The 16884-nt window shown below is 45.7% G+C and overlaps 1 pseudogene; it reads right to left on the bottom strand.

The window, feature by feature from the left end:
• The window catches only part of LOC132476897 (WAP four-disulfide core domain protein 2-like), a 60057-nt pseudogene that overhangs the window by 19021 nt on the left and 24152 nt on the right, over positions 1-16884 (bottom strand).

Consider the following 16884-nt stretch of genomic DNA (forward strand, 5'->3'; position numbering starts at 1 on the left):
AACTACCCTTTTAGTGTGCCTGGCTCTGTGCTAGCATTTTGCCTGCATTCTTCTATTAATCATCCTAAGAATCCTTCAAGGGAGGAAATGGTGACACGGAGATGTCACTGAGCTGCTGTATGAGTTTCGTAACACAGCAGGTCCCAGCTCTCCCAAGTAGAGCGACTTTGACAATGTTTTCATGCTCCTGCCTCTGGGAGGATGTGGGATGGAGGCACCTTTGGAGAACCGAGAGTATCTGCTTCACTACAGACGAGGAAAGTGAGGCATGGGGACCACAACAAGCATAGTATTTAAATAAAGACGAACGCAGATGGTGCTGATTCTGTTACTCACTTTCTTATAGTCTTGGGCAAATTTCCCAACATCTCTGAGCTTTACTTTCTTTAATTATAAAATAAGGATAATGCTTGTACTTTTTAACTAACCAGAGACGACTAGAAACACTCCCTTTCCTAGTTGAACTAGTTGGGTTTATTATTCACTGCAGCAAGGAATAGGAATCACCTTTGAAACAATATGATGTCTCAGTAAGAGAAAGTTAGATAGAACTTATAGGATGTGGGCTTGTGTTAGGTGATTTGGTTGGCGGGGGTGTGTGTTTCAGGAAGCTGACTCTGCTCTGGATGGATGCTCTCAGGAAGTGGGGCAGTTCTCTGAATGGGTATCTTAACTCTAAGAAGGGAAGACTAGATAGAGGTTAGAGCTGTACTTGTTAAAGAAGTAGCAGTCACTCAATACAGGGGGATGCTTGGAAAATTTGGTGGTTTGTATAATTTACCTCTTTTTTGATACTGTGATTTATAATATTGATACTGTGACTTATAATAATATAGTGTCACAGTATCAACTATATTGACACTGTGACACTATATCGATACTGTGACTTCTAATTTGTTCTTTGTAATTTCCTGGCACAGAGTTCTTACAAACCTTGCTATTTCTTACGTGCTGAAATCAATAAAAGTGCCTTTTGTTATGTGAAGTAGTTGACTTTTGGGAAGACCCTAGTACCCCAGAATAGGCTCTGGTTGCCAGGGGAAACCACTGCCTGACAGGAGGGTTGCAACTTTCATTCCTACCCTCTCCCTCATGGCCTCCCATCCACAGTTCAGCCCGACCCCCAACCTCAGGGATCGGAGAGGAGCTGGAGGTTGAAAAATCACCAATGGCTAATGATTTAATGCATCATGACTAGATAATGAAGCCTCCATAGAAACCTCAACAGAGGAAAAGATTCATGTTATTCAAAAGGACTGGCATCGACCCAGGGAACAGCAGATGTACTCGTTCCATCATTGCTCACCTGGACCCCTGCAGCAGCCTGCTCCCTGGGCCTCTGTCTCTGCCCTTGGTCCCCTAGAGGCCACTCTCCGCACTGCAGCCACAGGGATCCTATCCCATTGCTCCCATGACCAGTCCCTCAGTGACTCCCCATCTCTCTCAGAGTCAAACTCCGATTCTCATCCTACAAGGCTGGTCAGAACCTGTCCCCATGGCCTCTTTGGTCTCATCCCTTCCCCTCTCCTCCCCTCCCACCCACTCAGCTCCAGCCATCCTGGTAATTGCTGTTGCTGGTTCACATGTTCATGTGAACCACATGTTCACAAGGCATGTTCTTTCTGCAGTCTCTGCTCCAACGCCCCCTTATCACAGAGGGTTTCGCTGATCAGTCTACAGAAAGAGCACAGCCTCCTTTATCCCCATCACTCTCTACCTTCAAAAACTCATAACCTAGCAGAGTATTTCCCTTTTGCTATTGTCGGTCTCACTCTGAGAAGGAAAGGTATTTTTCCATATTCTGTCTACAGCTCTTTCCCCACACCAAAAACCAAGCCTGTAGGGACTTAATAAATATATGGCCAGGGAACGAATCTTCCATTTCATGCTCATGCCAAGTGCACAGTCATTGAATAGAATGGATATAATGGAATTCCTGTTAGTGCAAAGTCTACTTGATGATGGGACAGGTCTACATAATTATCAATCCACCTCTCATTCTATATCCTGAAGGGTAATAAAATAATAGTCAAAAGGGGACAAGGGAAAGGGCCTTGAGACTTTACTAAGATTGCATCAGCCTTGGTCCCAGGAGCCAACTCACACAAGCATTGTGTTTCTTGCTTTCCCTGCAGTTGTTCTGCTCAGTGGTCCCATGTCTTTCTGATTAATTTTAATCCTAGAGGAATCATCATTATTTGACACCTAAATATTTTTTCTTGCCCAAAGAAAGTAGATAGAGACGTTTTTTTCAGATTCACACATCTTGGTGGAAAATGGACAAAGTTGGCAATGAAATGTGAGTAAACTATTTCAATGCATGACTGGTAAGCTGTTCCAACAACCCAAGTAATATGTATCCCCTTTCAGGTGAGGAAACTGCAAATGACTTGTCCCAGGACACACAGCATGTGGGTGATAGGGTCAGGACAACCTACCATCATGTCACAACCCATTAGATATACTACCTGATTCTGCCAGGAATTCCGAAAACACAGGTAACTTGGTAAGGGTTTTCTGGGTTCAGTGTCCCAGGTTCATTACTCCCCTATCCCCAAGCCTTACCTGAGCCCCGAAATCACAGGGAAGAGGGAGTCTGCATTTTTCCCTGATACCAAGTATGTGGTGTCTCCACCATCATGAACCAATTCCCCAATAACCAGTAGCCATCCCACAAATCAATTTAGTTCTTTTTTTAAAAAATATGTATGTATGTATGTATGTATTCGGCTGTGGCAGGTCTTAGCTGGAGCTCATGGCATCTTCGTGGCCACGTGCAGGATCTTTGCTGCCCGGTGTGGGATGTTCGTTGCTGCATGCAAGATCTTGGTTGAGGCATTCAGGGTCTTTGTTGAGGCATGCGGAATCTTTGTTGCAGCTTGCTGGATCTTCATTACGCATGCGGGATCTTTGTTGCGGCATGCAAGATCTTTAGTTGCGATGTGAGGGAACTTTAAGTGGAGCATGGGAACTCTTATTTCTGGCATGTAGGATCTGATTCCATGACGAAGGACCAAACCCAGGAGCCCTGCATTGGAAGGGGGGAGTGTTAGCCAGTGGACCACCAGGGAGGTCCCTCAATTTACTTCTGATACTATATCGGTGGAGTTACTGCAGATCCCACAGGTTGAGGACTCAAGACTGTCCTCACTTCAAATGTGAGCCATGTGGTCCAGAGTCACTCATGCTTGTGACCGACTGGCTAAAAATCGGAGGCTCCATGACCCCACGTCCATGTTCACTAACCAATAGAAGTGGAGACAGAACTCAGGAAAACCCTTTACTTACCGTTCCCAGGTTATTATAAAGGATAAAGCTCAGGGACAGCGAAATGGAGGAGATGCGCAGGGCAAAGGGGGAGAAGAGGTGTGCGGAGGCCCCGTGCCCTAGTGGAGCGCACCCCCCTCACAGCACCTCCATGTGCTCACCGCCCCGAAAGCTCTCTGAACCCCAAGATGTATGAATTTTTACTGAGGTGTCAATAATAGGCATATTGATTGAATCATCGGCCATTGGTGATTGATCTCCATCTCAATACCCTCCCCTCTCCCCAGAGGTGCTGGGATGCGGGCTGTTGAAAGTTCTAACCTCTAAACACGTGTTTGAGTGTTTTTGAAGGCCAGACTGAAAGTCTCTCGGATCGCTTTCCTTGACTCATCTCGTGTCCTGTGAAAGAGAGTAAATCCAAGCATTTCAGGAGGTCTGTTCTAGGAACCAGGACAAGGATCAAATTGACCTTTTTATTACACTACACTGAAGTTCAAGGACACAGCACTGACCAGGAATAGAGAGTTTCAGAGATCGGATCCCTGATCCAGTAAATTTGGTGGGATATATAGTTTTTTAATTTTAACTTTAATTTTTTTCCTATTGAGAGTCATGAAATGTCCCTGGAGTTAAAACGGCCCAACTTCCCAGGAGAAATCCAGACAGGCTGTCAGCACCCACCCCACCCCTGCTCCCCAGCCCCTTCCATGGACTCCCCTCATCCCTCCTCAGCCTATAGAGGAGAGGTGAGCCGGGACTTACCTCTGGCATGGCTCTTGTGTTTACCCCCCGGGGTGCCAGCCACCAGGGTGCCCAGGAGGACGAGAAGGGCGGTGGACAGGCAGAGCCGGCTCATGTTCGTGGCCTTGCAGGAGGGCTTCTGAGGAAAGCTGGGGGCTGACGGAGCTTTTCATATCCCAGCTGAGGGGTGGGACAGGCAATGAGGAGGGGAGTGAGGAAGGGGTGGAGCTGGGCTCAGTCCTGTTTATTGCATAATCTCCCCACCTAACCTGCTTCTGCCTGCTGGGGCCAAATGCCCAGTAACAGCGCTTCTCAGACGTGACTCTGCCTGTGGGTCTCATGGAAACAAAGACTGTGATTCCACAGGTGGAATTTTGTCCAATATGTTGACTCAGGAAGCATCGCAGCACCTAGAGCAGTGCATGGCAGGTGATGGACGGTCAGTGGGTGCATGAGTGCAAATCAAAGGACGGATAAGTGAACAGCTGCATGTTAGCTCCGGTCCTCCTACTCAGCCTCCTGCAGGTGCCATCACATCTGGGCATCAATGTCCGGCCCCCACAAGGACTACCCCAACCTACCTCAGAAGACAGGTGTGACACAGGAAACCTTCATGCAACCATTGCCACAGCTTCTCAACTGGGTGTATGCTTGCTGTTTACCAGGCTTTGGTCCAGGCAGAAGCTAAGCTATAGGGAAAGACCCTGTCCACCTGGGGATGCAACCCTCTTTTCTGGGTAGAAAAAGGAGGAAGGGGCGTGGGAAGAGGGGAAGCAGGGAGCTGAGCACGTCTCCACAGCACGACCTCCCACCGCCCCTCACCTGGTTTCAGAAACAGGAGAGCTGCCTGCCTGAGTGGACCTCAGGGGAGCTTGGAAGATCGCCTGCAATAGCCTCCATCCTCCTGATCTCTCCGCCAGTGGTTTTGGCATTCTTGGACCTCAGTTTTGGTCCCAGCTCTGTCTTTTCCTAACTTTGTGCCAGGGGACTTAAACCTCCCAGAGCCCCAGTGTCATCAGGTGTCACCTGAGATCCGTGCTGCCCACATCACAGAGTTGCTGTGGAAGCAGTGGAGGCAACAGACATAAATTCCTTCTCCCTGCAACGTCAAAGTCCTTGTAATGAAAATAATAGTGAGTAATGACAGCAGAAAAAACTTAGCTTCTTCTATATGTCAGGCGTTATCCTAAGCACTTGCGATATACTAACTCATCTAATCCTCAAAAATCCTGAAAGAGGGGAGAGAAACTTTTGGTATTTTCTCATGTTACAGAGGAGGAACCTGAGGTAACAAGAAATAAAGCACTTTGCCTAAAGTCATAGAGTGTAGAGAGGGGAATCTGGTCCAGTTGAACTAGTTGGGTTTACTACTCGCTGCAGCAAGGAACGGGAATCACCTTGGAAAACAATATGATGTCTCATTAAAAGAATGTTAGAAAGAACTTATAGGATGTGGGCGTGTGTTAGGTGATTTGGGGGCGGTGTTTCAGGAAGCAGGCTCTGCTCTGGATGGTTGCTGTCAGGAAGTGGGGCGGCTCTCTGAATGGGTATCTTAACTCTAAGAAGGGAAGACTAGATAGAGTTTAGAGCTGTACTTGGTAAAGAAGTAGCAGTCACTCAGTATAGGAGGATGCTTGGATATTTTGGTGGTTTGTATGATTTACCTCACTTTGTCAGTGTTCAAACATCATTACTGAATGTCCTAGTTTTGTCTTGATCTTTCATGGACACAGAATGGCCTTGTCTGATGTTGAAGGTTTCTGAAATATTTCTGTTGAGGAGAACACAAGGTGCACTGTGATGCCAGGTCAGGTCTTGGAACTCAGAGGTTGCTTTTCTCTTTCTCTATCAATCTCATAATGTTGTGGTGAGAATTAGAAAGATATATTTGTTAAATGCTTTGTGCATGTATTGGCAGAGTAAGCTTTTAATGAATATCAGATCTGATAACAGTAAGAGTAATACTATAAATATGTAAGTTATTTAATTATTATTAATAATTATTAATTTATAACAGTGTAATGGGGAAATGACTTGGTATTCATGAAAAGAGTTTGGCTTCAGTAACTCACTATGTTGCTGTGTGATCTTGGGCAAGTCACTCCACCTCTCTGAGCCACAGATTCTTTCTTTGTAAAAGAGGATGATGGTATCTGCCTTAAGAAATCCCCAGGATTGGGCCCTTTCGAGGACCATGTTGATTAGGCTGCTAAAGTTCTTTGCACACCACTTACCAAAGCAAATTGTCTAGAAGCACATAGAGTTTTAGTTTCCTTAGCTCTGGACTACTTTTTATATGTGCTGTCAACGGTAGTAAAGAAAGGAACAAATAGCATTGATTGTTGCAGTGTCCCCTTCTAGAAGTCCGCCCTCAGGAAGTTCCTCCAGTGCCAGAGGAGAGCCACAGTCTCTCTTCCAAATGGGTCTCCTTTTTCGTCAGAGGTAACCGAAAGCCCTCTTGCTTCAGTGACTGACCTTACCCCGGTCCTGCCCTTTCCCCCACCACCACGTTGCCGTTAATTGACCCCCTGGTCAAAGGAGCTAAGTGTTAACTGTCATATAGCTCACTATTGTTCTCATTACAAGGACTTTGACTTTTCAGGGAGAAGGAATATGTCTGTTGCCTCCACTGCTTCCACAGCAACCCCATGACGTGGGCAGCATGGGTCTCATGTGGCACCTGATGACACGGGGCTCTGGGAGATTTCTGGCCCCGGGTCACAAAGTTAGGAAAAGGGAGATGTGAGATGCAAACTGAGGTCCTCCAATCTCAAAACCACTGGTGGAGAGACCAGAATGGGAAGAGAAATGTTGCGGGCGATCTTCCAAGTTCCCCTGAGACCCACTCCAGCCCCTGAGGTCCGCTCAGGCAGGCAGCTCTCCTGTTGGTGTAACCAGGTGCAGGGTGGTAAGTGGTCGTGCTGTGGAGACGTGTTCAGCTCCCTGCTTCCCCTCTGCCCACGCCCCTTACATTTTTTCTACCCAGAAAATCAGGGTTTCTCCCCCAGATGGAGAGAGTCTTCACCCAGCTCACCATTCTCCTGGACCAGTGCCAGGTAAAGAGCTTGTGTCCATACAGTTGAGATGCTGCTTCAAGGGATGCAGGAAGCGGCCTTGTGTTACACCTGTCTTCTGAGGTAGGCGGGGTGGAAGGGAGTGAAGGGCATGGATCCCCTGATGTGATGACACCTGCAGGAGGTTGAAAATGAGGACCTGAGCTAACACACTGCTGCTCATTTCTGTCCTTTGATTTGCTCTCATCCACCCACTTACTGGCCATCATGTGCCTTGCGCTGCTCTAGGTGCTGGGACGCTCCGTGAGGAACAAATCAGACAAATATTCCACCTGTGGAACCACAGTCTGTGTTTCCACAAGACCCACAGGCAGAGTCAGGTTTGAGAAGTGCTGTTACTGGGCATTTGGCCCCAGCAGGCAGAAGCAGGAAGCCTGGTTATGTGGGGAGATTTCCAGGAACAGCACTGACCCCAGATCATCCCCTCCTCACTTCCTACCTTCTCGCCTGTTCCCACCCCTCAGGTGGGGTGTCAGAAGCTGTGTCAGCCCCCTGCTTTACTCAGAAGCCCTCCGGAAAGGTCACGAAGATGAGTCAGCTCAGCCTCTCTGCAGCCCTTCTAGTCTTCCTGGCCACCCTGTTGGCCGGCACCCCAGGGAGTGAAACCAGCAAACAGGCCCAGGGTAAGTCCCAGCTCACCTCTCCTCTACAGGCTGAGGGGTTGGGGGGATGAGGGGAGTCCATGGAAGTGGCTGGGGAGCAGGGGTGGGGTGGGTGCTGACAGCCTCTCTGGATTTCTCCTGGGAAGTTGGGCAGTTGGAACTCCAGGGACATTTCATGACTCTCAAAAGGAATCATTATGTTTCAGCTTTTAATAAAAGTATCCCACCTAACTCCACCAGACCAGGGACCCCACCTCTGAGACTATTCCTGGTCACTGCCTTGTCCCTGAAACTCACTGTAGTGTAATGGAAAGATGCATATTTGATCCTTGTCCTGGTTCCTAAAACAGACCTCCTGAAAGTCTTGTAATTTACTGACTTCGTAGGTCATGAGAGGAGTCAGGGATGGGACCCTAGATAGCTTCTGGATGGGACCAGACTCCAGAAGATCCCACCTGGTGATTAGAGGGTTAGAACCTTCAACCCGCAGCCCCTCTGGGGAGAGGAGAGTGTACTGAGGTAGAGTTCAGTCACCCACGGCCAACGATTCAATCAAATTGCCTACCTCAAACCCTCAATTAAAACCCATAAACATTAGGCTCAGAGGGCTTCAGGGGAGGTGAACACATCAAGGGATTGTGGGGGGGGGGTTGTTCTGAGAGGGCATGGAGGCTCGTCACCCCCACCTCCCCCTTTGCCCTATGTATCTCCTCCATAGGGCTGTCCCTGAGTCTTATCTTTTATAATAACTTGGGACATTGAGTAAAAGGCTTTCCTTAGTTTTGTGAGTGGTTCTAATAAATTATTGAATATGGGAGGTGGGGTCATGGAACCCCTGAATTTATAATTTATTGCCAGTTGGTCATGTGTATGGGTGACCCCGGGCCTTGTGATTGGCACTTGAAGTAGGGGCCGTCCTCAGGGACTGAGCCCTCAACCTGTGGGTTGTGGGATCCCTCTGCAGATTTAATGTCAGAAGTGAATTGACTTGTGGGCCGCCCAGTGGGTGTTGGTAGGGACACCACATATTTGCAGTCAGGGACAAAACCCGGACACACTCTTCTCTATAATATGCAGCTGGGATGAGATTTGGGGACAGGGGACTATTGTATGTGGGTGAGAAAGCATACTCAGAAGTCCTGGTTATGTGCTTTTCAGAATTCCTGGCAGAATCAGGTACTTTATTAAATGGGTTGTGATATGGTAGTATCTTTTCCTATCCTACCACCCACATATCATGTGTCCTGGGGCAAGTCTTCTGCAGTTTCCTTACCTGAACAGCGGGACCGTGTTACATGAGTTTTTTGAAAGGATTACCAATCATGAGTATAAAGAGTTTCCCCATTTCATGGTCAGTGATGTCCATTTTCCACCTAAATATCTTAGTTGGAAAGACTTGTCTGCCTGCATTTCTTCACCACCCTCCCAAAAGAAACTTATGTCAAATAATTATCATTTCTTTATTATGAAATTAATCAGAAAGTTGAGTGGCACCTAACTTCTTCCCTTTCTGAGGCAACTGCAGGGAGAGCAAGAAATGCAGTACTTTTGTGTTTTTGCACGTGGGGCCCAGACTTTTTTCCAGGCTGGTACCATATTAGTCAAAACTCTAGGCCCTTCCCCTTGCCCCCCAACAGACTACTATTTTATTTTCCTTTTAGGATATACAATGTTAGAGGTTGTTTCATAATTATATAGACATGCCCCATCACCAAATAGACATTTCACTAACAAGAATGTTACTATTTCCAGTTTCTTCAATGACTGTGCACTTGGCATGAGTATGAAATGGGAAATTCATTCCTTAGACAAATATTTATCAAATATTTATGCTTTTTGTTCCTAAAACGCATCGTTCTTAGTGTAGGGAAACAGCTGTAAACAAAATATAGTAAAACAATCTGACTTCTAGGAGGGAGACAGACAATAAAGAAAGGGGAAAATCCTACGCCAGGTTGAGATGAGTATTTTGAAGAAAGAGAGTGATGCGGGTAAAGGAGGCTGTGCTCCTTCTGTAGACTGGTCAGTGAAACCCTCTGTGATAAGGAGGCGTTGAGAAGAGGCTGCAAAACAAAAAATGTTCCTGGTGTGTTTGAGCAGCAGCCAGGACCAAGGTGGCTGGAGCTGAGTGGGTGAAGGGGAGGGGAGAGGAAGGGGATGAGGCAGAGAGGCCATGGGGGTAAGTCGTGAGGAGCCTTGTAGGACTTTATAAGAATCAGAACTTGACTCGGAGAGCTGGAGAGTCACTGAGGGCTTGGTCATGGGAGCAATGGGATAGGACTCAGGGTTCTATCAGGGTCTCTGTGGCTGCAGTGCAGAGAGTGGCCTCTAGGGGACCAAGGGCAGAGACAGAGGCCCATGGGCAGGCTGCTGCTGTGGTCCAGGTGAGCCACGATGGAGTGTGTACCTATGTTGTTCCCTGGAATGATCTCAGTTCTCTTGAATCATATGAATGACTTGCTCTGTTGAGATTTCTATGGAGGCTTCATCACAGATCATGATTCCTTAAATCTTTACCCGTTTGTGATTGATTCAACCTTCAACCCCTCTCCAGAGCCTGACGTGTGGGGACAGAAAAAGGTGGAAGGGTGGGTATGAAAATTCCCATCCCCTATTGAGGCAGTTGTTTCCCCTGGCAACCAGTCCCCATTTTTGGTTTAGGTTGGGGCTTTACGAAAGTCAACCCCCTCACATGATAAAAGACTCCTTTTTCATTCTCATCTCTTAGGAAATTCCAACGGTTTTAGGAGTTCTGTGCCAGGAATGGGATGAAGACGAAATTCAAATTTTTATATAAGTCACAATATCAATCTTCCCTCAATATTCCATTATTCCAGCCCACATGAGTTAATCAGTGTAAACACGCTGGTGTGTTTTCTTCCATGCCTTTCTCCATTACAGCATGATTCCTTCACACCTTTTTCTTAAATAAATTTATTTATTTATTTATTTATTTTTGGCTGCATTGGGTCTTTGTTGCTGCGTGGGCTTTCTCTAGTTTCGGCAAGCGGGGGCTACTCTTCGTTGTGGTGCGCGGGCTTCTCATTGCGGTGGTTTCTCTCTTTGCGGAGCATGGGTTCTAGGCACGTGGGTTTCAGTAGTTGTGGCACACGGGCTCAGTAGTTGTGGCTCGCGGGGTCTAGAACGCAGGCTCAGTAGGTGGTGCACAGGTTTAGCTGCTCTGCGGCATGTGGGAACTTCCTGGACCAGGGATCGAACCCATGTCCCCTGCAGTGTCAGGCAGATTCTTAACCACTGTGCCACCAGGGAAGTCCTCAACACTTTCTTTTTAATGGTGGCAACTTTCAACCACACACACAAGTATGAGAATAGTATTATAAAACCCATGGACCCATTGCCCAGCTCCAATAACTGACCACACGTGGAGAATTTTCTTAATATACATCCTCCATTTTTGTCGTTCTTTGAACCTAATCAGTGGCATCATGCCAACTAATCTATAATATTCATTAAGGGTATGTAATTATTTACAATATTACCCAGTCATTGTCATGCCTAAAAACATTAATGATAACGTCCTGGAAAGCAGGGCATCAAATGGCCTTTTCACATTTCACATTCTGGCACCCTTACTACTCTCTACTGCAAACAAACTGGTGGTTTCAGTTGTTGACCTCGTAGAGCAAGCGGTGATGACCATACTCCTATCTGACCCAGAGGCCCTCCCATCTCTGCAGACTGTCTTCGGCCTAGAGCCTCCATACACGGGTCCCTGCAAGGTCAAAATCATCAGGTACTTCCTGTACTTCAGGTACTTCCACGACACCAAGTCCGGGTTCTGCGAGACCTTAGTATATGGTGGCCGCAATGCTAAGAACAACAACTTCAAGATGGGGGAGGACTGCGTGAGGACCTGCGCTGGGACCATCGGGCCCTGGAGTAAGACAGAGGGCAGGGCACGTGGGACGGGAAGGGCTGGGGAGAGAGGTGGAACTCAGGGGGTCCCACACCCCTCACACCCCCACAGTGACTTATTTCCTCTCTGCCTCCCAGGAGAAGTGGCAGCAATGTCCTTTGAAACCATGGACTGAGCAAGTCCTCCATGGCCCAGCTTGGCAGAAGGTCACCCCTAGAAACCCCGTCTTCATAATCTGAGCCTCTTCCCCTTTTCTCAGAAGGGAACACTGAGTCATCCACTCTACAGAGCAGGTTTGCAGTGTTCCTGCGCATCCCAGCTAGGCTTGGAAAACTCACCTCCTTCTTTTTGTTCATTCCGGTCCTGGGAGGACTGTGGTTGCTCATTTCTAGGATGGTCTAGGACCTATCAGGGTGTACAGTGTCCAGATCTGGGGCATCAGAGAGGTCAAGCAGCAAGTTTATTTCCTTTTGCAGAGGACCTGTAAACTGCTGCTGAAGTCCGAGGAGGACCCACCCAGGGCTGGGCTGTGGCTGCGTCTGAAGTAGTTCACCTCCTCCTCTTCCGTCTAATCCCCACCTTCCTCAGCAGAAATCTGCCTCTTTCCTTCCCACCATGGGTCGACTTGCTTTAGCTCTGTATCATCAAGTTGGCTCTAAGTACCATGAGAGCAAGTCTTCTCTTTATCCCTCACACGTCGCACACAGCCTGACACAAAAGAGACAGTCCATAAATATTTGAAGAAGGAAGGAAGGAACGCAGGAGCAAAGCTCTTCATGACTGGAGTGACTGTAGAGCCTGGGATTTGAATTCACGATTCTTATCCTAATTTTCTTCCTCACTGCATCCTCACCTTCATCCTCCACCCCCCCATCTCTGCTCTCCTTGTGCTGGCAAAAGTAAAATTTGTGGCATCCTGTTCTCAGCACTGGTGGTGGGAGAGGTCTTTCATCTAAGGAAGACCCTCTGCCACATTGATGTTGAACATCTGTGGCTTCAAACAGTCTGGCCTTATATTTAAAAAAATTCATATTCTAATTCAACTAACTGGAGTGGGTTCTGTTGTTGCAACTAAGAACCTTAACGCATAGGTTCCATGGAAATGGTGGTCCTTCTCATTCTTCTGCAGAGCAGCCGGTGCCTCCCCATTTTCTGCCCTCAGACATGCAAGGAATAAGAAGCCAGCCCCTTATAGTGGCATCTGTCTCTTAATGGCCACCCCAATATACACCAAAAAATGCTTATAGACACCTCAACAAGATTGCTTTTACCCTTTACTTCTTGGGCCACATCAAACTTTGGGGCAGGTTATTTTCCTGGATTCTCAGAAGAGAAAGGAAGGAGCGTGAGGCTCAATTTTCCACTAGTCCAAGGAAACCCCTTCTCTGTCGTCTTGTGTGGGAAGGTGGCTTTCAAATTCAGCTAATGAGGATCAAGCTCACCTTTAATGAGCACATGCCATTTGTCAGGCTCTGTGTTTGTCACTTTCCCAAATCCTCCCCCCTTCTTTCCTCTTTGATAACCATAAGTTTGTTTTCTATGACTGTGAGTCTATTTCTATTTTCATACCACATTTCTTACGCCAGTCGTCTGTTAATGGGCACTTACAACGCACACGTCTTGGCTACTGTAAACAGGGCTTCTCTGAACATTGAGGTGGAGGTATCTTTTCAAACTAAAGTTATCTTTTCTCCAGATATATACCCACGAGTGGGCTTGCTGGATCATGCTGTAGTTCTGTTTTTAGTTTTGTAAGCAACCTCCATACTGTTTTCAATGGAGAGTGCACCAATTTACATTCACACCATCAGTGTACAAGGGTTCCCCTTTCTCCACACTCTCTCCAGCATTTATTATTTGTAGACTTCTCAATGATAGCCATTTTGACTGGTATGATATGATACCTCATTGTGGTTTTGATTTTCATTGCTGTACTCTAATATTTAACAATGTCAACATCTCTTTTTGTGCCTCTGGCCATCTGTAGGTCTTCTTTGGAGAACTGTCTATTTAGGTCTTCTGCCCATTTTTTTATTGGATTTTCTGTTTTTTCAATATTGAGTTGCATGAATTATTTGTATACTTTGATATTAAGCCCTTGTTCCTTGCATGTTTTGCAAATATTTTCTCTCATTCAGTAGGTTTTCTTGCTGTTCTGTTGATGATTTCCTTTGCTGGGCAAGAGCTTTTAAGTTTGATGAGGTTCCATTTATTTATATTTGCTTTTATTTCTTTTGGCATGGGAGACTGATCCATAAAAATATTGCTGTGATTTATATCCAAAAATGTTTTGCCCTTGTTCTTTTCTAGGAGTTTTATGGTGTCATGTCTTATATTTAGGTCTTTAATCCATTTTGAGTTTATTTTTGTATATGGTGTGAGGGAGTGTTCTAATTTCATTGATTTACATGTAGCTGTTCAGCTTTCCCAACAACATTTCTTGAAGACACTTTCTTTTCTCCATTGTATATTCTTGCCTCCTTTGTTGTACATAAATTGACCTTAGGGCATGTGTTTATGTCAGGGCTCTCTATTCTGTTCCATTGGTCTATATATCTGTTTTCTGGCAATATCACAGTGTTTTGATTACTATAGCTTTGTAGTATACTCTATGGTCTGCATGGGTGATGACTTAAGCTTTGTTTTTTTCCCTCAAGAGTAGTTTGGCAATTCTGGGTCTTTTGCGGTTCTATATAAATTTTAGGATTATTTGTGCTAGATCTGTGAAAACTGTCTTGAGTATTTTGATAGGATTTGTCCTTTTAATCCTTGTTTTCCAGTTGTTTTTGTAGTTCTTCTCTGTTCATTTCTTCTTTTGGTTTTTCTGTTTGTGGTTTGATGATTTTCTTTCAGTATGCTTGAGATCCTTTGTTTTTAGTTTTTGTGACTCTACTGTATGTGTTTGATTTGTGGTAACCATGGAGTTCAAGTACGTTGAACCATAACAATACCTCCTTGCTTTAAACTGAAAGTCATTCAAGTTCAAACACATTGTAAAAGATCTACATTTTTACACTCCCGTTCTCCACATTTTGTGATTTTGATGCCCTACTTTACATTTTCATGCCGATCCTTTCACTGTTTATTTCTTATCATTGCTTTTACAATTTTTTGTTTTTTAAACTATGTACAGTTTTATCTAAATGATCTTTAATTCTTCGATATATTTGTCATTTTTATTGTGATTTTCCCTTTCCTATAGATTCTTCTAGCCTCAGTTTTCATACCACCTTGAACACTGGTTTGTTCCATTGAACCAGAAGGATTCCCTCTCCCCTCTGGCTCTGCCATTCAAAACTGTTCTAGACTCTGCTCCCAAGAAACCTGTTGGCCAATTCTGCTGCCTTTGTCCTAAAACAGTCCTACAGACACTGGGAGATGGGAATCAAGGAAGGACCCCTCTCTCCCACCAAGTGTCTTTTAGGTTCTTGGAAAACATTTGCTAAGTTTCCACCACCAGCTTCAGATACTCAAAACTGAATGTTGGGGGAAGCCCTTATTTGCAGCTCTCTACATTTTATGCTGAGGCTGCTGGAATTGTTGGCACCCTCACAAGGTACCCTCTAATCTGGTTGGAGGAAAGAATTTAGCTTAAAAAGAGGAGGATGATCACTAGGATCAAGGCTCTCAGGTCACCCTCCCAACTTACTTCCCCCAGTTGGGCAAGATCTGTGGCAATCAGCTAGTGTGGACATTTAAACAACTGAATGAGGGTGGCTGAAAGGAGGGGGTAGGAGGTAGGTGGTGGGCAGGAATCCAAGACTCTTCGAGGTATTTCCCAAGATGTACCACAGGTCATTATTAGACCTTCCCAGCTGCAAGGCATTGTGGGAATGACTTATGCATAATCTAGTGGTCCCGAGTCAAAGGGATGTCACAACTTCCTTATTAGAGCAACTTTAACGCTGTTTTCATACTCCTGGCTCTGGGAAGAAGTGAGCTGGAGGAACCTTAGGACAGCAGAGCCTAACTGCCTCAATACAGATGAGGAAATTGAGGCATAGAAAACCCAAAAAACAGAGGTAGTGTAATAAACCAGAACACAGATAGAGCTGGTTCTGTTGCCCAATACCTTGTAGTGTTGGGCAAATATCTCAATGTCTCTGACTTTTACATTCCTTAATTATACAATAAGGAAAAAGGCTTATACCTGTCAATGCTTCCAACCACAGACCACTAGAAATTGTCCCCTTCCAAGCTGAGCGAGTTGGCTTTATTACTCACTGTAGCAAGGGACAGTGAATTATATGGCATCTCATTAAGAGGATGTTTGAAGGACTTACAGGATGTGGGTTTCCATGAGGTTATTTGCAGGAGAGTTTCAGGAAGCTGGCTTTGCTCAGTATGGATGCTGTCAGGAAGTGGGGCAGTTCTATGATCAGGTGTCTTCATCTTATTCTGAAGTGAGCTTTCAGCTGAGAACTGAGGAGGTACAACCAACGGACTTTGCTATGAGATTGCTCACAGGGAGTGAGAAAAAGGTAGAATGAAGGACAACACTCAGCCTTCTGGGGGAAGGTAGGGGAAGCAAGTCTTTAGAAGGAAGGACAATAAATTCAGTTTGGTCAACGTTGAGTCTATGGTGCTTGCAGAACACATAGGCAAATAGGTTGAGTAGACGTTGATTCGTTCATTCACTTGTTCATGAAATGTTTATTAGGTATAAAATATGTGATGACTGAAACCTTTGTTCAGAGTCCATGGCTTCAACCTCTGGCTCTGCCAATTTACTAGGTGTGTGGTCTAATCAGTTTGCTACTGCTTTACATCTGTGAGCGCAGATAAACTTTGAATGGTATCCACAGAGAGGGAGTCATCCTTCCATTTACATAGGAGGAACCTGAGGTTCAGAGAAAGTGGGGATTGCTAGTACCTCAGAGGGTGAAAGTAGCAATGTGAGTTCCCTGTCCTGATGTGCTGGTAAAAGTCACTGAGTCGATGAGAATGTCTAAGTAACTGAGAGAGGTAGAATTAATAATGTAAAACACCCACCACTACTACTGACAACCTACTATGTACCAAGCCCTGCACATACATCTTCATCTCTAAACATTGCAACAATCTTAATACTTTTTTTTCCATTTTAAAGACATTCAAGCTGAAGCTCAGAGGTTTCATCCCTTCTCCAAGGTCACATAACCAATACTGGCAGGTGCTGGGATTCAAACTCAACACTCCCTGTCTCCTATGATTTTCCTTGAAAGAGGTTTAAAAGCTGCGCCTTCAAAAGCCCCGATGATTCACCAGAGGAGACTCAAAGTTCTTCAAATAGATAGCTCTGCCCTTCATCATTTTTTTATGCTGCGACCAAGTGGAAACCAAT

Source organism: Mesoplodon densirostris, chromosome 16, assembly GCF_025265405.1.
Source record: "Mesoplodon densirostris isolate mMesDen1 chromosome 16, mMesDen1 primary haplotype, whole genome shotgun sequence".
In the NCBI taxonomy this organism is placed as follows: domain Eukaryota; kingdom Metazoa; phylum Chordata; class Mammalia; order Artiodactyla; family Ziphiidae; genus Mesoplodon; species Mesoplodon densirostris.